The sequence below is a fragment of the Rhagoletis zephyria genome, unplaced genomic scaffold (assembly GCF_001687245.7).
Source record: "Rhagoletis zephyria isolate East Lansing unplaced genomic scaffold, Rhagoletis_zephyria_1.1 Rzeph_scaffold_00017, whole genome shotgun sequence".
NCBI lineage: Eukaryota > Metazoa > Arthropoda > Insecta > Diptera > Tephritidae > Rhagoletis > Rhagoletis zephyria.
Window position 1 is genome coordinate 43,410 of NW_016157101.1, and position 15,824 is coordinate 59,233.

Genomic DNA, 15,824 nt, shown 5'->3' on the forward strand with positions numbered 1-15,824 from the left:
AGGCGGAAAGTGTCGAGATCGCGCCACCTTCAAACGTGCCTTTGTCACATGCAACGAAACTTGTTTCTCATTCATGCTCACTCTCACCACCTGCTTTAAGGCACTTGTCTTATAAACTCCGCTAGAGCATTGACTACTTTTATGTCCTCTCAGATCACTTCGTATCACCTCAGATATTATGTTGTTGAAATCTGCTTCAATGCCTAGAATGGCTAGAATAAGGCCTTTTCGGTAAACATGACTAAATCGGCGTCTATTTTGATTTGATATTGATTATTAAAGAGCAATCGATTCTCAATAGTGAGAAAAAGGTATGCTTAGTAGGCTTGCTTAAAGAGCGCTTCACTCCGTCGCTATGTAGATAAATTTAATGCTTTGGAAGTGGTCTAAAGATAATCTGTAGAAGTTTCGAGCGCTACAGCATATAGGAGTTCTTAGTTCTTTTGTCCACCAGTATGCGCCAGCCCTTCGTCTTCAGTGTCGTGTGGTTGGCAAAGATTTATTGCAAGCATGCGGTGCCTGGTGATGGCGCCCGTGACTGGGTACGATTAAGAATAAGATTAAAAATAATACTAAGATTAAGGCTAATGTTGAGATTAAGAATAATATTAAGGTGAAGACTACGATTAGGGTTAAGAATAAGATTAATATTCGGATAAAGATTGAGATTAAAATTGAGACTGATATAATAAGGTTAGATTGCGATTGAGATTAAGATTACGATTAAGATTAAGACTACGATTTATATAACTATTACGATTGAGATTAAGAGTGATATTGGAATTTACGATAAGACTAACATTTGGATCAAGATTAAGATTAGAACTAAGATTAAGATGACTAAAATTAAGATTGAGATTTGGATTACGATCACGATTAAGATTAGGATTAGGATAAAGGTTAAGATTAAGTTGATTGGGCATTATTTTACAAAAAACTACTCATATAATGTACGGATAACAGGAAAAAGTTTTCGCGTGGTAACCTCGCACAATTTTTTCCCCATAGTTGCGCTTACCGTACTCTTAGTCTCGTTAGTTCTTACGACTTCTGCGGAGGGCAAGACGACTCGAAGGCAATAGGCTCCATAAAAATCAAATAAAACAAAATAAATGGCTACTCCGCTGACATTCCGTAAAGTGTAACCTATGCATATGAAATCTCCAAAAACGAAATAAAAATTAAATCGAAAGACAATACGTTTGCAGCGAAAAAGAAAGCAAATTTTTCCTCTTCTACAAACTTTTCAAAAAACTTTTGTATTATNCGAAATCTCCAAAAACGAAATAAAAAGCAAATTTTTCCTCTTCTACAAACTTTTCAAAAAACTTTTGTATTATTTAAAAAAGTTTGTGTTTTCTTGGGTAATGAGCGGAGCTCAAGGGAAATCTGTAGTTGCTATGCACGCATTCAGACCAAAGCCACATAGATCACAGCGAATAAAGCAGATTTATTGCACAGCTTTTAAGGGTTCACATCTCTCTCTCTCTGTGTGTGCATGAGAACTTTAAGTTAAACTTTTCATTGTCAGCGAAGTACACTTAAGTTCAGTGCGCGTGCACTCAACTCCAGCCAGCAGTAAAGTAAATACATGCGAGTAGTTGCTGCATCAAATTTTAATTAAATTTGTTTAAGTGTAAAACATTCAGCAATTTCGCAAAAGCGCGAGCGCGTAAAGTGTAATACCACCTTATAAGGGGTTAAGTTTTTTATTTTTTATTTTTTTTTAATTTATTCTCATTTTGTGAAATGTGCGCCCACTATGCCTTTGTTGCGGCGAATATTCGCCAAATTTCCCCACAAAGTTTTCGATGTTTTCAAGTGTTTTAACTCGTAGTTGAAGTACGATTTAGTCATTAATTTGTGGGCGTAATGATGATGCTACAGTTGTGCGCGTGTACACTCGAATCTGCCACATCCCATCAAACCTCTGTTGAGTATTTGTTGCTACATAGCACCAAGCTGCACTTGAAAAGTTGCCATTGTTGCAAATCGTCATCATAGATTTTCGCAAATAAATCACGTTCGTACGGTGTTGACGCTAATGCGTCGAGTGTTGAATTGTGTTGCATACTTTTGGGCGCATAAAAGTCACATACTCNCATCATAGATTTTCGCAAATAAATCACGTTCGTACGGTGTTGACGCTAATGCGTTGAGTGTTGAATTGTGTTGCATACTTTTGGGCGCATAAAAGTCACATACTCGTTTAGTTGCGAGTTGATACGTCGATGACTGTCGCAAATTGCAGTAAATACTGATTGTTTGCCACGCACTTAATCGCACACATCCAACAGAGACACACACCCAGATGAATGAATGGAAACTCTCCTCACCCTCGCACGCACAAATGAAGCATTAATTTACGAACCGAAAAATATTGCTTTTATTTGCGATTTATTTTCTTATTGTTGCTTTTGATTGTCTTCTCGTACTTACATCTATCATGAGCTCATCACCAGCTCGCCCTTACCAAGTTTGATTGTTTTTTTTTTTTGTTTTTGGCACTCGTTGCTACACAGCCATTCCATTTTATTCGCCATTAAGCTTTTTGAGTCATTATCACATTAAAAGTTGTTTGCTATGCGAGTAATTGAAGTGAAGTGAAGTTGTCTGCTGTTGCTGCTGCTGCTCTGCTTAACTTCCTTGCGCTGCTGGCTTAACCCGCAATCTACCCGCACCCGCACCCGCACCCGCCACACACTCGAAAAGTACTCAACTACAACTTGGCTTACACTCGAAAATTTCATTTCCTGCTTAGATACTCCCTTTAGTTGTTGTCTCAGTGGCAGTTGCTTTTTTTGCAGTTGAGTATATATGTTGCTGCAATTTTACTGTACATTTTGTGTTGTTGCTCTTTTGGCATTTTCGCAATTTGAAATTCAATTTCTACTGTACCTACTACGTTTGAAAGTTTTCGAAATTATGCAATAATAATTTCAATTAAATTGTCAAAGTACTCAAGTGCGCCCTATTATATATGTAAGTTCAAAGGCGCATTACTGTGCAGGTATGCCTTGTGTGATGGTATGCTAGATATGCCTATGTGTGTGTGCATATGTATGTAGATTTCGCTGTACTATTGGCTGCGTAACTTCGTCAAGAAAGTTTAATGCGCAATCACTACCGTTGGCAGTTGGTCTACAATTTTGTTGTTGGCCATACCTGTAAGCTTTGAGTAACGAGTTGCTTGCTAGTGGCAAACTGTTTGAACTTTTACCTAACCTTCGTTTCTGCTCAATAAAGTTATTCACCTGTGCGATGAGTAATCGCTAACTTGACTTATGGAACACTTTTTGGCTGTTGGAAATTGTGATGTGATTGCAATGTTGATAGTTGATGTTCAAGAAAAAATGCTTTTAGTATCTTAGAAGTGGTAACTAAGAAAAGTTCATTTAAAAAGTTGATATTTTACTTTTATTAAAATGATCTAAATCTCGGCTGTTACTAAACATTTCCCTCTTCTTGTTCACTTAATTATTCAAAATAGCTCCCAAATTAACGAATAGTTCTCTCGAAACCCTCCAAAGTCTCCATCTATGCTCGTCATCGTCCATGTTTCTGCGACATGTAAAAGCACGGGTATGATGAGAGAAATTTGTAGAGCGAGAGTCATTGCTGAGCGCAATACAGTACATCCAGTTTCTGAGGGTGGCCGTAGGTGGGAGCGCTATAAGTCGTTGTCGTCCAAGTAAAACCTACTCGTGAAAAAATGTCCGTTACAAATTCGTTATGATGATCGAAGTCTCAGTCCTAGTCTCGATGAACGTAAAGTAACCATCTTGCCATTAGATTAACTTTGCTTGGCGATTTTGCCCCTTTTTAGAACATTTATCAGACGGCTAGATCCGGTATTCTTTAACTCTGCTTTGATTGCCTTACTGAAAGTTGCTCAGAAGATATCCATAGGTCTGCGAGACATATGTATGTATCATGTTTTGCTTACCTTAATTTTACGCTAGTACGTTGGCGACATGAAGATTTTGCTTGAGAAGACCGCTAGTAAAATTTTCCAAAAAATAATTCTCCAGAACATTTTAGTCCTCTCGCGTTTTTGCAAATTTTGTTTTTTGAGGTATTTCTTGAAGCAAAGGTCAAAACGACCCCTTCATACGAGAGCTAATGTGTTAAAATGCCCTACAAATATATTTCTCATGAAATTTTACTATATATGTATTTACGTCTTAACCCTTAGTTTTGCTCAGATATTTTGTAACCATTTTCCTCACTTATGTATACATGAAAACTCTAGTAGGCCATAAAAAAAAAATACGAGCTAACTTTTGCAAATCTATCGAGTGTTTTATTACTGAATGGGTATACTTTCATAAAATTTTAACAAAATCCGGGCGGGTTTCGGCTGTCGCACAGTGTTATCAAAGCAGCGTTAAAGAGAACTCTTTTCGCGAGCCGAACCAGATTCGTTCTTTGCTCTCTCAGTACCGATAACTTCGCATTTAATCTCATTAATAGTTTAAAGGATCTTGTTACGAAATTTCGTCGAATTGCTTTACAACTTCTGAGGCTGTTTATTCCAGCAGGAAACATGAGTAAGGCAGAATGATATTTTATATTCTATGTGGTGTCCATGTGACACATATTCTAGCTGCTTCGATAGACAAGGGCCGCGACTCCTCCAAAAGCAAGGTATTTTTTGTTTTAATTTCCCATATTTTCTAAGCTCAAATTCGATATACCTTTGATGGAAAAGTGAATCTTCGCTATAGATTCTCCAATTAAGTCTCCCTTTCATATAAGACAAGATGAATTGCCTCCCGTTTCTTGGGGCTAAAAAATTTGGTAAAAATCCCCATATTCAATTACACAGACTGTATCTACTCGAAAAGACAATATGCCCCGCGGCGCATGTTCTCTTTCCGGAGATTTTATACTGGCCATTATCATCGCAGTAAAGGATCAATCCAACGATACTGTGTACGTAGGATTCCACAGGGCCCAACGTAGTTAGGGTTTGCTCTGTCTAAACAGTTCTTACAGATATCGGCGTATTTGCCTTGACTAAAAATGAGGCACAATATCTCATGGGGCAGTGCAATAAGGGCCGCGGAAATAACGCTCCTGGGCTTTATTTCTCTTATTTTGGGAAATAAAGCACATGGGCGTTATTTCCGCGGACCTTATTGCACTCCACCATATCTCATCTTAAGGAATCGCTTTCAATGCCACATACGGCAATAATGCCAAGTAGATCGCAGTAATTTTTCTCCTCCTTATTTTACTTAACGAGATGGGATCAAAACGAGCTCTGCTGCCTGAAAGAGAGCTAGTGATTTTTAGTCTCAAACCAAGTCAGCGAAATCTGTTATCTACACATTGTTCTGCTAAGTATGGAGGCATATATCCAAGTAGCTCGAACCAACGGCCGTTTATTGCTTTATTATTTTAACCCTAGATTTTTGGCTGTTTTAAAGGATTAATGATATAAAAATTTGATTAATTTGCGGAATCGACTATTGAGACTTATAGCGAAAATTAGGCCATAAGGCGTTCATACTTTCGCATATTCACCCATTGTGATTGAGGTCATTGAGTAGCAGTAGGAGGCATATGCAGTTAAACGTTTTAAACCAGCATTGCTTTATTATTTGACTGTCACCTGGAATGATACTCTCTATTCTAATTTCACCACTAGTTACATTTAACCTATAAATAAAATGTTTTCTTAGTGTCCTCTGCCTGGGAATCCTCTACTATTTGTCCATTGTTGCACTTTAAAGTTCAAAGAATGTACTCGACACGCTAGTGACTTCTGCTGTGATAAACTCAATTTTACAGAGGTTTCGAAAACTTGATTCAAGTAAAATAGTGGAAACTCAACAACAGAAACAAGTTGAAACAAAACTGAGAAACAATTCACTCGTTGGTCGCACCATTGCCTTGCGGATACTTCAATGCTGCTGTTGCTGTTGCTGTCAATGACACGTAAATTTGAAGTGATTTTCAATTGTTTTCTCCTTTAACCAGCCAAACAAAAGTAGAGTCAAGTGGGAATGGAAGTACTTTAAAGCGAAGGCGCTGATGTGGGGGTGAGTGTAAAGGATGACGAGCAATGTGCTACAAAAATAAAAGTCGCTGATTTAATACAGAAAATATTATTCGCATCGGGACGCATACGCACTGTGAATTTTTTCGCTTATTAGGCTTTTAAACTTATTTTCGTAAAACTTTAACTAAATTATTTTCTATGTACCGCTTTTTCGGGATTGATTTTTTATTTTTATTTTTTTTTTGTTAATCAAAATCCTCATCAAAATTGAATAAAACCCCTATCATCGCCTGCAAAAGTTAAATTGGGTTTTGCGTATTTTTTTATTTATGATTTTAAAATTAAATATTTTGTACTTANTCATACGCACCGTGAATTTTTTCGCTTATTAGGCTTCTAAAATTATTTTCGTAAAACTTTAACTAAATTATTTTCTATGTACCGCTCTTGCGTGATTGATTTTTTTTTGTTTTTTTTTTTTTATTTTTTTCTATCGAAATCCTCTGCAAAATTGAATAAAACACCTATCATCGCCTGGCAAAGTTGAATTGGATTTTGCGTATTTTTTTATTTATGATTTTAAAATTAAATATTTTGTACTTACACCCCAAATAAGTATTTTCAACTGTCTGAGATCAAATTCATATCCAATTCCATTCATCCGCTCGCCTCCTTTTCACATTTCTTCACTTACTCGCTTGGCATTTGCTCGAAATTCCGCGTCAGCACAACTCATGTACGAAAATCCCCAATGATTTTTGCACTGGCAAATGTTGCGCGCTAAGTAAGGGCGGTGAGGGCGTAAAGTGCACATGACAATTTTTAATATTATATGCCTTCCACCTGCTATATCCGTAAACGAAATTAAATCGCCCTTCCAATTTTCAGCTGTGGCATTTATAGTAGCTTTTTCGCCTTTTGCAGTCATACTAAAATATTTATTGAAATTCGAATTTTTATTTTCGATTATTGACACTTCATTGTGTGTGTGTGTGTNGCGAAAATCCCCAATGATTTTTGCACTGGCAAATGTTGCGCGCTAAGTAAGGGCGGTAAGGGCGTAAAGTGCACATGACAATTTTTAATATTATGTGCCTTCCACCTGCTATATCCGTAAACGAAATTAAATCGCCCTTCAAATTTTCAGCTGTGGCATTTATAGTAGCTTTTTAGCCTTTTGCAGTCATACTAAAATATTTATTGAAATTCGAATTTTTATTTTCGATTATTGACACTTCATTGTGTGTGTGTGAGTGACGACATAACCAGCCTTTGGAGTTGTGTTCTTTTGTTGGGTTTTCCACAACTGCGGCTTAAAAATTGTGAAAATGCCCCTGTCGCGTCGCCTTAATGTCGTTTGCTGCTGATGTTTGGTGTATCCAGGCATTTTGCTTGTTGTCCGTTTACCTTTGTGTAAACTTTTGAATACACATTTACACTTGTAAACTTATACATATGTATGCATCCAATATTACACTATCCTTTTGGCCCTTTATTGACAATTTTGTTCAATTCGTTTTGGTGCGACGGATTTTCGATTGTCAGCCTGTCAGTTTCCGTTTGTGNCCTGCTGATGTTTGGTGTATCCAGGCATTTTGCTTGTTGTCCATTTACCTTTGTGTAAACTTTTCAATACACATTTACACTTGTAAACTTATACATATGTGTGCATGTATGTCTCCATCCAATAATACACTATCCTTTTAGCCCTTTATTGACAATTTTGTTCAATTCGTTTTGGTGCGACGGATTTTCGATTGTCAGCCTGTCAGTTTCCGTTTGTGTTGGCCAAAAAATCTCATTTACTTGTGGTCGAGTGTGCTTGCTGATAGGGGGGGGTTGTTTGTGTTGTTGTTGCTTCATTTTCTATGTTTTTCTGCTTGGTGATTGCTCCCCAGTAAATATGTATTGTACTACGCCCGAACTGTGTGAGAAGGCAGGATTCGTCGATTGCATCGTTGAGGACTGTGGCATAGCTTCAGGCGCTTTTATGTGCTTCTCTTTTGAAATTGCGGAAATGTTGCACTTTTGGTTTTGAGTTTCAATTTCTGTTAAAAGCCATAATCACTTAAATATTTAAATTAATTTTCGTTTGCTTTCAACAAGGGTCATCTTTCTACCTATTTTTTACACACATATAATATACGAATGGAGACGCTTGTGTATATGATAGAAGGAATGCATCTGATGGGGGAAAAAATGTTATGCGATTGCTGCTGGAAATTTTAAGGTTCATGCAAACTCATTTATAAAATATATATTTGGAATTTTGAATTGAAAACAAAATTTAAGTGGAACTGTAACGAGGCGTAATTTTGGACCTTTATAAATTTGAGCTACAAAATTGTCAATTTTCGGTTTCTGGAAAGCAAAAATAAAATGCCAAAATTTTACTTAAATTTTTGTTTGCCCAGATAACCAGTATTTTTTTGCTTTTTGTCATTGAAGTTTTGAGATTTATATCTACAAATTGTAAAGGTTTGAAAGATTAAATATAAAGTGTATCACCATGTTTCCATCAAAATTCTCAGCTGGACAAAGAATCCATTATTTTTGTATGATCCGATTTATTCGATAAATAGTTGCCCTTTTGGAAGGTAATTCCACTATACCTAGAAGTCTCTCAACGCGCCTAGAGCTTCTGGTGCGTTGTTGTTGTTGTTGTAGCGTCACTACTAAGCCCCGCCTTTTTCGGTTCATCCTTCAATCATTGTTGTCAAGCTCAACTAACGGTAAGCCCAGGAAACAGCCAGTTTCAATAGGGTCGGACCAAAGGGAGACGGGTGTTAGTTGAGTGGGATTGAGCTGGCATTTGAAGAGGTGGTTGGTGTAGTGCGAGGAGTCTCCACATGGCGGACACTCATTGGGGATATTGGGGTCGAGTCTGAACAAGTAGCTCTTGAGGCGGCTACAGTATACAGACCGTAACTGAGCCAGGGTAGCGGAGGTCTCCCTTGGCAATTGAAGCTCCCTATCTGATTGGGCTCCGATCGCGGCATTCATAGGCCGGAAGTCGGCGTGCTGATAAGTCCGTAGCTTCGTCCACTGCGTGCAACTAGTCCCCTGTGACCAAAGAGGCGCAGCTTAGTTAACCACAGAAAAAGGTCATTATCATCCTTAATAGATTGCTATCTTATATAAAATCACTGCCCATCGACAATGTGTTAGCAAATACCGGGTTCTACCACAAAACCCGCATAAAACTCCCAAGCCGTAGTGACTAGATTTTGGGAGGGACTGAGTGCTTGTGTGTCATGGCTGTCTTTGCAGCAGAATAAAGCATCTTTGTTCAAAGCCATTTCTTCGTCTACCAGACCGAACACGAGTTTTCCAAACGGAAAAATGTTCAATGAAGATGGCCGTAACAACTCCAGGCGGCGATTCAGGCCAGTAACATAGGGGAGAGTATGATTTTGGGGATTGATTCCACCATGAAGATGGATAATGAAAAGCACAGGCCTCTGAAAAAGTAGCTTTTTGCAATTATGATAGAATTATCAACCATAATTCGATAATAAGTAATCAATTCTCTTGATCTCCATAAAAGCACAGAGGTATCCACGCCTTCTATTCAACTGCTCTTCTTTTCCTCGACTAGGTCGAAACTTGTGGGGGACCATACAAAAGTTGGGCTGAACTCTCTATACTAAATGTGTGCTCCACTGCGGACAGGCAAAATCAAAACCAGAATTACAAAAGTTTAATACCCGATCTGCATAGATATAGTGCTCCGTTAAGAATGTTCAAGAAAAATACGTATTATAACATTCCCAAAGGTTTGAAAAACTACAAAAAGTTGAGAACTTGTTTTGAAATCTGTAAGAGTTTATAGATTTCTTTGGTAGTCTGCTATTTCTTCTACTTGGCATAGAAATAGTTTACTGTGGGTAGAGTCAAGTGGTCATACGACGATTAAAGTATTTCATTTAATGCACGCATTGAGCTATAAATCACACGGTATTGCATTAGGCAACCCTACTCAAGCTAAACACACTCTAACATAACAGACTTCGGGTCTAGGGCTGGCAAACTATCGATAGTCCGAGCCATCGATAGTTTACGATATCATATATAATATAAGAGTGGAGATCCATACCAAACCTTTCAGGCCTTCAGCACTTTATTAAGCTTATTAAAATTACCGTAAAATTCAATAAAAAAAAAAATTGTTTAAGAACACAAGCATGACTTGTCCAAGCAGAGAATTTTATTTTGGTTTCGGTTCATAGTGTAAGAAAGTTTTGTCTTCTTCCATTTTTCTCTCTTATGTCCTCACTCGGAAAAATGAGGCGATTTCGCCATATAAGGCAAGCAGTTTGATCAAACATCAACATACCGGCCAAACCGCTTGTTCGATTCGATATCTGCTAAATACTTAAACGTTTAAATCTTCAAAAGAATCGAAAGTGTTATTTTTGTTGCGAATTGCCGTGTAATTGATTTTATTATCAAGAAGAGTAACTCTCCTGGATTCATAGGAAACCCGCTTTGATATGTATAACGTCAATTAATTGCTAGACAAGCGAGAAAAAGATGAAATTATGGTTTCTGTCGATAGTCGATAGTTGTTCGACCATCGATAGAACTATCGTCAGACGGAAACCATCGATATTCGTGACGATAGTATTGATAGTTTGCCAGCCCTATTCGGGTCGCTTACAAATACTGGAAGTTTTTTGCTTTGCCATATGAAAACAAGCGCTAGCTGCACAACTACTTATAGTCATAGATTTGTATGTTTTGTATGCTTGCTTGCAACTCATTTCCATTTCACTCAAAAAGGCAACGCAAGCTAATATGCATTTACATTTAACATTAGTACTCTTTNTTGCTTGCTGATATGGGGGGGTTTGTTGTTGTTGTTGCTTCATTTTCTATATTTTTCTGCTTGGTGATTGCTCCCCAGTAAATATGTATTGTACTACGCCCGAACTGTGTGAGAAGGCAGGATTCGTCGATTGGATCGTTGAGGACTGTGGCATAGCTTCAGGCGCTTTTATGTGCTTCTCTTTTGAAATTGCGGAAATGTTGCCCTTTTGGTTTTGAGTTTCAATTTCTGTTAAAAGCCATAATCACTTAAATATTTAAATTAATTTTCGTTTGCTTTCAGCAAGGGTCACCTTTCTACCTATTTTTTACACACATACAATATACTAATGGAGACGCTTGTGCATATGATAGAAGGAATGTATCTGATGGGGGAGAAATGTTATGCGATTGCTGCAGGAAATTTTAAGGTTCATGCAAATTCATTTGTAAAATATAAATTTGGACTTAAGTGGCAGTTGAATTGAAAACAGAACTTCAGTAGAACTGTAACGAGGCGTAATTTTGGACCTTTATAACTTTGCGCTACAATAACTACCAAGTTTCGCTTTCTGGAAGGCAAATATAAAATGCTAAGATTTTATTAAAATTTTTATTTTTTGTATTATTTGTATTTTTTTGCTTTCTTCCATTGAATTTTTGAGATTTATATCTACAAATCGTAAAGGTTTGAAAGATTTAATCCAAAGTGGAGAATTATACATCGCTTGATCAAAAACCATATTTCCATCAAAATTCTCAATTTGACAAGGAATCCATTATTTTTGTATGAAAGCTTCATTTAGCATAGTTGGAATAATCCGCACTTTTGAAGGTGATTCCACTATACCTAGAAATCTCCCAATCAGACGCCTAGAGCTTCTGGTGCGTTGTTGTTGTTGTTTGTAGCGGCACTACTAAGCCCCGCCTTTTTCGGTTCATCCTTCAAATATTGTCGTCAAGCTCAAGCGGTAGGCCCAGGAAACAGCCAGTTTCAATAGGGTCGGACCAAAGGGAGACGGATGTTAGTTGAGTGGGATTGAGCTGGCATGTGAAGAAGTGGTTGGTGTAGTGCGGGGAGTCTCCACATGCCCGACACTCATTGGGGATATTGTGGTCGAGTATGGGCAGCTAGCTGTTGAGGCGGCTACAGTATACAGACCGTAACTGGGCCAGGGTAACGAAGGTCTCTTTTGGCAATTGAAGCTCCACATCTGACACAGGTAGTGATTGGGCTCCGATCACGGCATTCATAGCCCGGGAGTCGTGGTATGTGGTGACCGACTCCCTATGAATGCCATTGATCGCTCGTTGGTACGTCGTCGCGTCCAGTGGTCGTTCTGACAAGTTTGTAGCTTCGTCCACTGCGTGCAACTAGTCCCCGGTGACCAAACAGGCGCAGCTTAGTTAACCGAAGAAAAAGGTCATTATCATCCTTAATAGATTGCTATCTTATATAAAAGCACTGCCCATCGACAATGTATTAGCAAATACCGGGTTCTATCACAAAACCCGCATAAAACTCCCAAGCCGCAGTGACTAGATTTTGGGACGGACTCAGTGCTTGTGTGTCATTGCTGTCTTTGCAGCAGAATAAAGCATCTTTGTTCAAAGCCATTTTTGCGCCTAACAGACACGAGTTTTCCAAGCGGAAAATGTTTCAATGAAGATGGCCGTAATAGATCAAGTCGGCAATTAAGGTAAGTACTAGAGGGGAGAGGATGATTTTGGGGCCTCTAAAAAAGGAGCTTGTTGCAATTATGATAGAACTATGAACCATTTCTTATGTTTTTTACTTTGCCCAATTCGGATCCGGTATCAGAAGTGACCACATGTTTCCACCTAAAAGTACGATTATTCATTGCTGAGTCTATTTTTTTCGTTCGCTCGGTGACGGTACAAACATCATCCTTGACTAGGTCGCACCTAGTGGGGGACCATAGAAAAGTTCGGCTCAACTTTTCAGCTATTCGAAATTACCCTTTTATGGGTCCTGGGAAATAAGCATAAAAGCCTCGCTCAGGGAAATCAAAAGCAGAATTATAAAAGTTTAATAACCGAACAAGAAGCAGATATGCTCCGTTAAGAATGTTCAAGAAAAATACGTATTATAATATTCCCAAAGGGTGGAAAAACTACAAAAAGTTGAGAACTTGTTTTGAAATCTGTAGAAAGAGTTTATAGATTTCTTTGGTTGTCTGCTATTTCTTCTACTTGGCGTAGAAATAGTTTACTGTGGGTAGAGTCAATTGGTCATACGACGATTAAGTATTTCGTTTAATTCACGCATTGAGCTATAAATCACACGGTATTGCAGTCAGCAATCCTACTCAAGCTAAACACACACGCACATAACAGACTTCGGGTCTAAGGCTGGCAAACTATCGATATTCCGAGCCGTCGATAGTTTACGATACTATTGCCTAAAACCGTCGATAGTTTTTCGATAGTATCGGTTTAATGTAAGAGTGGAGCTCCACACAAAACGTTTGGGGACTGGATATTTACTCTAACGGCTAGGCCTACTTGAAATAGGCTCGGGAAATTGATTGATCAACGAATTTAAATAAAATTACCATAAAACTCATTACAAAAACTGGTTTGAGAACACAAGAATGACTTATCCAAGCAGAGAATTTTTATTTTTTTTCTGTTCATAATGCAAGAAAGTTTGGCCATCTTCCATTTCTCTCTCTTATGTCCTCACTCGGATTAATGAGGCGATTTCGCCATATAACGCAAGCAGTTTGATCAAACTTCAACCTAGCGGCCAGCGGGAAATTTCGTCATGTTTGACAAACCGCTTGTTCGATTCGATATCTGCCAAATAAACGTTTGAATCTTCAAAAGAATCGAAAGTGTTATTTTTGTTGCGTATTGCCGTGTAATTGATTTTATTTTCAAGAAGAGTAACTCTTCTGGATTCATAAGAAACGAGCTTTGATATGTATAACGTCAATTAATTGCTAGACAAGCGAGAAAAAAGATGAAATGATGGTTTCTGTCGATAGTTGTTAGTTGTTCGACCATCGATAGAACTATCGTCAGACGGAAACCATCGATAGTCGTGTCGATAGTATTGATAGTTTGCCAGCCCTATTCGGATCACTTAGAACCCGAGCTGGCGCTGACTATTAGCAACTACTAATAGTCATACATAGATATGTATGTTTTGTATTGCAACTCATTTCCATTTTACTCAAAAGGCAACGCAAGCTAATATGCATTTACATTTAACATTAGTACTCTTTAGCTGAGTGCAAATTACTTTCTTTTCCGCTTCTCGCGGCGCATGCACGTACGCACACATTCTTATCTTCAACCCTTTTGAAATCAATCTGCACACTGTGCTGTCAGGATTTTATTTTGTTTTTTACTTGCTTACGTTTGTAACGGATTGATAAATGACAATCGACGCGGGATCTGCAATATTCTGCCTGTAGCAATCCGCCTGTAGCAATCTGCCTGCAGCACACCAGGTGTTAGCTACCCTCAAAAAATCCACACAGACAAGCGTTTACCATTCACCAGGAGCTTGGTATGTAGCCGGGGAGATTTTAAGTGCTGGAACATGTTGCGCTTGCACGTGAATTTATGTATGTAGTTGGGGAAGGGGCACATGTCGAAGCATTTAAAAGCAATCATGACTTGCGGCGGCATCTTTTGGTTGACTCTGCACCCACGGCATTCTTCCCCAACTTTCTAAGCGCACTTGAGTAGCTCATAGCTATTTGGTTACTGTGGGTNAGTGAATGTACATTTGTATGTAGTTGGGGAAGGGGCACATGCCGAAGCATTTAAAAGCAATCATGACTTGCGGCGGCATCTTTTGGTTGGCTCTGCACCCACGGCATTCTTCCCCAACCTTAAGTCGTCAACGCTTGTCTAACCGAACTTTCTAAGCGCACTTGAGTAGCTCATAGCTATTTGGTTACTGTGGGTAAGTTTACGCCAATGATGCTTAAAGCGCTTCTGTGACTCCCAACAAAATCAACTATACAGGTAATACATTTTAACATTAAAGAGAATTGAAAACTGTTTCGAATTTAATTCACAACCATACTCACACTTCCTTCCGTAGATCACAAGGATCACCGAGGCTTGCCATATATGTTTTCTGTTATCTCTTTTCGCTCGATATTGCTATATCTAGGAGCGCAGCAGGGATCGGCATTGGCGTGACTCAACGAAACTAGCGATGCGCGACATTTCCACACAATTCCGGATTTCACTTCTTTGGCTGCTTACGCGTGCACTCTCGCTTCAGTGACAGANTTCCTTCTGTAGATCACAAGGATCACCGAGGCTTGCCATATATGTTTTCTGTTATCTCTTTTCGCTCGATATTGCTATATCTAGGAGCGCAGCAGGGATTGGCATTGGCGTGACTCAACGAAATTAGCGATGCGCGACATTTCCAAACAATTCCAGATTTCACTTCTTTGGCTGCTTACGCGTGCACTCTCGCTTCAGTGACAGAACTTTTGCCCATATCTTTATAAGGGAATACACAAAATATTAGAGTAATCGCTTTACTTTAACGAGAAAGTCCCAACATAACCTCGAAAAGGCCTTAAAAATGCCATAAAATGCGCATCGATCAATATATGGCTCCGAAATTCGTCGGAATATTTTTTTGTTTGTTTGTTACCGCCAGTTTTGGCACTAATCGATTGGTTTTTTTAATTAATTAGCTCATTCGATTAAATTCAATCCGATTACAGTTAATCATGATTAGGTTTAATCTGAATAAACAGCTAATCGTAACCGCGATTAAAAAAATTAATTTTTAATCATTAACACTTAATTTGATTAATAATTTAATTAATCGTAATCATAACTGGTTACAGCACAGCTTTGGACCACGTGAACCGATTTAGATAGCTTTTTTTTCTATCGGTGGTCCCATACTAATGGTACTCCTTAATTTCTATAAGATAACTTAAATCGGTTGTGTTGTTTGCTTAAAAATTACTTATTTATACAATAAGCGTCAAAAATACGCATACCC